This window comes from Haliaeetus leucocephalus, unplaced genomic scaffold (genome assembly GCF_000737465.1).
Source record: "Haliaeetus leucocephalus isolate CR32 unplaced genomic scaffold, Haliaeetus_leucocephalus-4.0 Scaffold555, whole genome shotgun sequence".
Classification (NCBI taxonomy): domain Eukaryota; kingdom Metazoa; phylum Chordata; class Aves; order Accipitriformes; family Accipitridae; genus Haliaeetus; species Haliaeetus leucocephalus.
Genome location: NW_010972991.1, coordinates 10886526 through 10893835, shown reverse-complemented (window position 1 = coordinate 10893835; position 7310 = coordinate 10886526).

Genomic DNA, 7310 nt, shown 5'->3' with positions numbered 1-7310 from the left:
TGCATCACCTATAAATTGATTAGTAACAGGAATTAAAAGAAACATCTTTTGGTTGAGAGAAAGCTTCACCAGGGTAAAAGTATGAGGCTATGTTGAGATGCCTCAGTATGTTTTGCATTTTTAAAATGTCATTGTCGTAGAGGTAGGAATGTGTATTTTATTCCTAAAAGATAAGCCCCAAATAGTGTAAAGTTAAATTCAAAGAAGCAAAAACTGTCATTCAGGGAATATAAATACAAGATCCTTTCAACCTACTTTTCATTTAATAGGATAAAAACAAAGCAGAAAAAAAAATTAATTTAAGGGACAATAATTATTTGAAAGCCTTGACAGAACACATGGAAAGGTCAGCAGACAATCCTAGGACTTGTTTGAAAGACAGGGTCTTTCTGAGTAACTTCAAAAAAATGCTGATATTGGTTGCATCTACTCTAGTGCTGAAGACTGGACTGTAACTGACAGTAAAGTGACAGTTGTGCTAAAATGTGACAGATCCCTCCCCGATCCACCTCAGAACTGCAGAACTACTGAACTGACACTTGGTGCTTTGAAAGAGTTATATAGCCAGCAAAACCCAGGAAAAAGACTATGAAAGAAAGTCAGTTGTCAGCAGAACAAGGAAAACAAAGGCTAAATAACAGAAATAGAAGTAAAAGCTTTTAAGCAGGGGAAAAAAAATCACAGGAGAAGGTGTCAGGAATAATGCCATTAGCAGTGACAAATGGAAATCATTGATTAAGAAAGTACTGAAAGCAGGCAAGGGAAAAAAATGTCTTTGAGCTTTTATTCAGTGGTTTCAAATCTTTCAAAGATTCCTACAACCATTTCTTTCAAATGCAGAAACTGCATTAGGCATAATAAAAGCACTGATCAAATCCTTGTCAGCCTATATAATGAGTTAGATCTTTCAGGAGAATTGCCTGTCTATTGTGATACAGGCCTAATATCTGAATATCAATGATTTACTGTTATTGTTTTGGCTAGATTACAAGACTTGGAAAATGTGATTAGAAGTTGCTGTGGAGGCAGAAAGTATTTTATATACATGTGCAGATCAAAGGGCCTGCCTAGACTACTATTCTGTATCCAGACTTAGTCAACAGCATCTTATATTTCAGAAAATGATGAACTTATCCCTGATCTATTTGCTGGGAAGTCGACCACATTCCAGTCACTCCAATATTATTCTTTCTCCCTCTGAGTCCCTTAAATTATACAGCAGAAAGACCTGTACTGAAATAAATTGAAGTTTTGCCTTTGACATCAACAAGGCTGATTTTTCCCTGTTTCTTTGACAATGCTCACAAAAGGATTGATTGCAATTTAAAAAGCTGAATCCTAGACCACATTTCTGCCACTCACACTTTTTTCCTCAAGTAATCCTCTTGTCCAGATGCTATCCTTACTTCTGGAGTTCCCAGTGCATCCCTCTTCTGCGTGCCTGGCTTTTAGAGTTGAGGTACTTCAGAAAATTGACTGTCTTTATATTTTTTTTATTTGTCAAAACTGAACATGATGTAGGTGCTAAACAAATATTAGGCAAAGACTAACTGAAATAAGAGAGCCAATTTTTTAATGAAATACACTGAGATGCTAGCTGGAATTACTTGCCACAAAAATTCTAAGAAATTTTGAAATTGCTGATAAATAGACAAAATAGATTTCTGAGAAACAAACCAATGACAGCTATTTTGAAAAGAGAGGGAAAATTACCCATAATTAGAGTGATGCAGTCAATAAACTATTAACCATTTATAGTTGGTGTTCTAGGGAAATATAATGAACTATGTGAATGCCAGCTACCTTTTTTTTTTTTTTAATGCACTCAGGAGTTTCACATGTACTCACAACAGACTCAATGTCCCCAGAAAAAAAACATAAGATTTAGATTTTCAACTCAAACCAAAGAGTTAGACAACTTCCAGTTAAGCCAGGGTGATTTATCTTTTTTCAAAATAACTAAGAAAATAATCAAATGTCTTAAATGAGAAGGTGACTGCAGACAGTCTGTGCTAGTTTCATCCACTAATGAAGTGAATAGTAGCAATATTTGACATTTCTATTGCATCTTTCATCCCAAATCACCTTAATCAATTTCATATCCATTTAGACACATCTTTTAGCTCTTACATATGACTGAAATCAAATCACAGAAATGATAGGGCAACACACAGCAAAAAATCTATTGTATTTTTAAGTTAAAAAATGGAAGGTTGGTTTTTTTAATCAGTTGAGACTATATGGGAAGATGTTCAAGAGATGAAATAGACACTGCAGCTACAATTACACTTGCAATAGTCATGGTAATACATTGTTTCTGAAGTGGATTAAGTATTTGGGACCTTAGGATCCTTTCCTATCCAGCTGAAGAGGATGTAAGAAGTCCTACAAAAGAAGATCCATGTTATGAAGCCTGTTTGACCCATTCTTTAGTAGAGGTTAAATTTTTCCCATTTAGGTTTCTTTTTAGCAAGATAATAAGCAAAAAAAAAAAAAAATCTAAATAAACTTTGTCTGAGTGTTGATAAACCATTGATATATCAGATTCCTTTATTTGACAGGCTTTAAGCTCTGAGCCTTTAAAAATATGTTTATATGCTTAATATGGCTAATTCCACTGAAAATGTAATAAAATTCAGTTCAATTCATTGCATGGACAATACTAAATTTAAGATAATTATATGAAATTTAAGTAAAAGGTAACAATTATCACCAATAAAATGTCTGAATAACCCACATCTATCTAATTAGATTGGGATATTATGGTCAAGGTTAAGAAATCTCTATTCCTTAGTCTCAGGTTTACATTGCTTGAAACCAAAACCAAATGTTTTCTGATGAAACTAAATACAAAAGGTGTTTCTCAGACTAGCTTTGTACTTTTTAGGGAAGTTTGACTCCTTGACTTGTGAATCTTTGGGAAACATAACTTATACTAATCTAGAAAACCAATCTTTTTAATCAACTAAATGTATTCCTCTTCTAGCATTATTCCATTTTTAGTCTCATTAAGTAATATATCATTTTATATTGTTAGGACATATCACTTTTTTCCTGGAAACATTAGATTAAAATCATTGCCTGAACCAGCACACAAGGATTTGAGAATATGTACAGTGAGAAGACTGACAAAGCCTGTGGTTACAGAAACATTTTTCTTTACACCATTCTCCTGGCAAAAATAAGATGCATCAAAAAAGGTGAGACTATTTCATGATCCAGCAAATGAAGATCTGCTTTTACGCAAATGTGCAGAGCCTTCTGCTTCACTCTTGTATTCGAGACAGACATACAAGATGCATTAGGGCATATATCATAAGTATTTTTTTTCTTGAATATTCATCTGACTCAGATAATTGTATTTTCCATCTGGAAAATACTCTGTATGACATAGTTAGATCAAAGTTAGGTGATGGAACTGGAAGATGAAACCAGAGCTCGCTGCTCAGGCTGATCTGCCCAAGATGGCAGTACTGAAATACAGGCAGTAAGGAAGGCCAAGTTGAATAATTTAAAACACTGACCAAGGCAGTTGCATATAAGTTTAATCATGTTTCTGTTTCACATAATTTCAGGTTAAACTAAAATGTGCTTAAAAGTTTTGGAGAACTGCAAAACTTAAGTGATATATTGTTAATGCTTGCATAGGTAATTTTGAGTGCTTTTATTAATATCTAATTCTGTTAGCTAGCACAGCTATGACGGAAAAAAGTTTTAACTAAAGCAAGGTTATTTAGGTTGGAAGATCACTCTATTCAGTCTTAGGTAATATTCAAATATTAGAAACACCAAACTTGGAGAATATTATTAATATCCTGCAGGGAGAGGGGAGAAATAATGAGAAGGAAAATTTCTTTTTCAGTGGAAGAGTACAGAAACAAGACACAGGATAAAGAAGTTGAGAAGACTTATTCAGATTTAGAGAATAATAATGTTCCTCTAGCAGATGTTAAAGTGAATATGCCTGGATTAATTCATGTACATGAACAAATGCATATGCACATAGGCATTCATATAGCCCTTACCTCTGAGTTCAGTGTTTAGCTCAAAAAGCTTGCCTGGATTAAATCTAGAGGAATGGAACATCATATGTAAAGCAAAGCCATTCTGCTGACATAAGTAATTTCATATATCTTTATATCTTCATGTCACAGTATCCATTTCACTTACATTCCAGTACTGGTAGCTATGACTTTAGGAGAAAATAAGATGCTTTTATAACTACATACTACTATAATAATAAGTTTAAGCAGTATTCATAGAATCATAGAATGGTTTGGGTTGGAAGGGACCTTAAAGATCATGTACTTGCAACCCCCCCTGCCATGGGCAGGGACACCTTCCACTAGAGCAGTTTGCTCAGAGCCCCATCCAACCTGGCCTTGAACACTTCCAGGGATGGGGCATCCACAGCCTCTCTGGGCAACCTGTTCCAGTGCCTCACCACCCTCACAGGGAAGAACTTCTTCCTTACATCTAATCTCAATCTACCCTCTTTCAGTTTAAAGCCATTACCCCTGGTCCTATCCCTACCTGTCCTTGTAAAAAGTCCCTCTCTGGCTTTCCTGTAGGCCCCCTTCAGGTACTGGAAGGCTGCTCCAAGGTCTCCCCAAGACTTCTCTTCTCCAGGCTGAACAACCCCAGCTCTCTCAGCCTGTCTTCATAGGACAGGTGCTTCAGCCCTCTGATCATCTTCATGGCCCTCCTCTGGACACACTTGAGCAGGTCCATGTCCTTCTTATGTTGGGGGACCCAGAGCTGAACGCAGTACTCCAGGTGGGGACTCATGAGAGCAGAGTAGAGGGGCAGAATCACCTCCCTTGACCTTCTGGCCACGCTTCTTTTGATGCAGCCCAAGATATGGTTGGCTTTCTGGACTGCAAATGCACATTACCAGGTCCTGTTGAGCTTCTTGTCAACCAACGCCCCCAAGTCCTTCTTTGAAGGGCTGCTCTCAATCCATTTCCAGCCCAGCCTGTATTTGTGCTTGGGATTGCCCCGACCCATGTGCAGGACCTTGCACTTGGCCTTGTTGAACTTCATGAGGTTCTCACGGGCTCAGCCCTCAAGCCTGTCAAGGTCCCTCTGGATGGCATTGCTTCCCTCCAGCGTGTCGACTGCACCACACAGCTTGGTGTCACCGGCAAACTTGCTGAGGGTGCACTCAATCCCACTGTCCATGTCACCAACAAAGATGTTAAAGTTTATATTCTATAAAACTATGTAACTATCTCTCTATATATACATCTATCTATCTATCTATCTATCTACCTGTCTATAGATAGATATCTATAAAACTACATAAATACATAAATAAACTATATTCTTTGGCTCAGTATATATCTGGTCTAGTGTTTGCCGTTGCATCTCATATTTCCATATGCTCTTCTATGCATCTAGGCAATAGTTCCCACATCGTCAAGTTCCGCACGTAGTTTCATTTAACTGGCTCATTTAACTCAATGTTGGCAAGGCAATAGTGCTATAAATATGGGACCATGTTAGCTTCCTTCACATTTTGTGAGCACAGGAGAAGGAATTATAGGTTTGCCAGATGTTGGCTAAAGTACTGATATTTGTTGTGGTTTAAGCAACAAAGCACCACGAAGCCACTCGCTAACTCCTCCCCACCCCAGTCCTTGTGGGATGATGAGGAGAAAATATGAAGAAAAGCTTGTGAGTCGAGACAAGGACAGGGAGGGATCACTCACCAATTATGGTCATGGGCAAAAAAACTGACTCAACTCGGGGAAGAAACAAAATCAGTTTAATTCACTACAGATCAAATCAAAACAAGGATATTAGGAAGTAAAACCAAACCTTAGAACGCCTTCCCTCCACCCCTTCCTCCTTCCTGGCTCAACTCCACTCCCGATCCTCTCTAACTCCTCTCTTCAGTGGCATAGGGGAATAGGGAATGGGGGTTGGGGTCAGTCCATCATACCTTGTCTATGCCGCTCCTTCCTCCGCAGGGGGAGGACTCCTCACTCTTCTGCTCCAGCGTGGGGTCCCTCCCACGGGCTGCAGTTCTTCACGAACTGCTCCAGTGTGGGTACTTTCCACGGGCTGCTGTCCTTCAGGCACAGACTGCTCCAATGCAGGCTTTCCCATGGAGTCATGGCCATCTTGGGGGGCATCCCCCTGCTCCGGCGTGGGCTCCTCTCTCCCTGGGCTGCAGGTGGGCATCTGCACCCCGCTCCCCTCCCTGGGCTGGGGGGGGACAGCCTGCCGTCTCACCACGGGCTGCAGGGGCATCCCCTCCTCCCTTGATCCTCCTCCCCTCCTTCCTCACTGACCATGGTGGCTGCAGAGGGGTTCCTCTCACATTCCAATCTCCCTACTCACTACCAGTTCCCCTTCTCAAATCTGTTCTCCCAGAGGCGCTACCATTGTCACTGATGGGCTCAGCCTTGGCCAGAGGCAGGTCTGATTTGGAGCCGGGGAAATTTCCAGCAGCTTCTCACAGAGACACCCCTACAGCTCCTCCCCCACTACCAAAACCTGCGCCACTCAAATCCAAACCAACATTTTTCAAGCCTAAATTTCATGTACTTTTCTAATTCACTAAGTTGTTTTTCAATTCTGTTAGAACCAATGTTAGATATGTCACCCAGAATGTTCTATGGAAAGTTACATTTCAAGGGGTTCTGAAGACCTCCCAGAGAATAAGCTCTGTAATCCCTTAAGAAATTTTCACATTATAAATAAAACACAAAATTGTTGTAATCCAAATTGAGAAGCAGATATCAGTATGTTGGCCTTGTGTTTTCACTTACTATAAGAAGGTGGACAGATAAATCCTTCCTGCACACTATTAAGATTCATTGGTGTGGTGGGTTGACACTGGCTGGACACCAGGTGCCCACCAAAGCCGTTCTATCACTCCCTCCCTCTGCTGGGCAGGGGAGAGAAAATATATGAAAGGGCTCATGAGTCAAGATAAGGACAGGGAGATATCACTCAACCAATTACTGTCACAGGAAAAACAGACTCGACTTAGGGAAAATTAACTCAATTTATTGCCAATCAACCAGAGTAGGTGTCGTGGTTTAACCCCAGCCAGCAACTAAGCACCACGCAGCCGCTCACTCACTCCCCCCCCATCCAGTGGGATGGGGGAGAAAATCAGGAAAAGAAGTAAAACTCCTGGGTTGAGATAAGAACGATTTAATAGAACAGAAAAGAAGAGACTAATAATGATAATGATAACACTAATAAAATGACAACAGTAGTAATAAAAGGATTGAAATGTACAAATGATACACAGGGCAATCGCTCCCCCCCCGCCGACCGACACCCAGCCAGTCCCC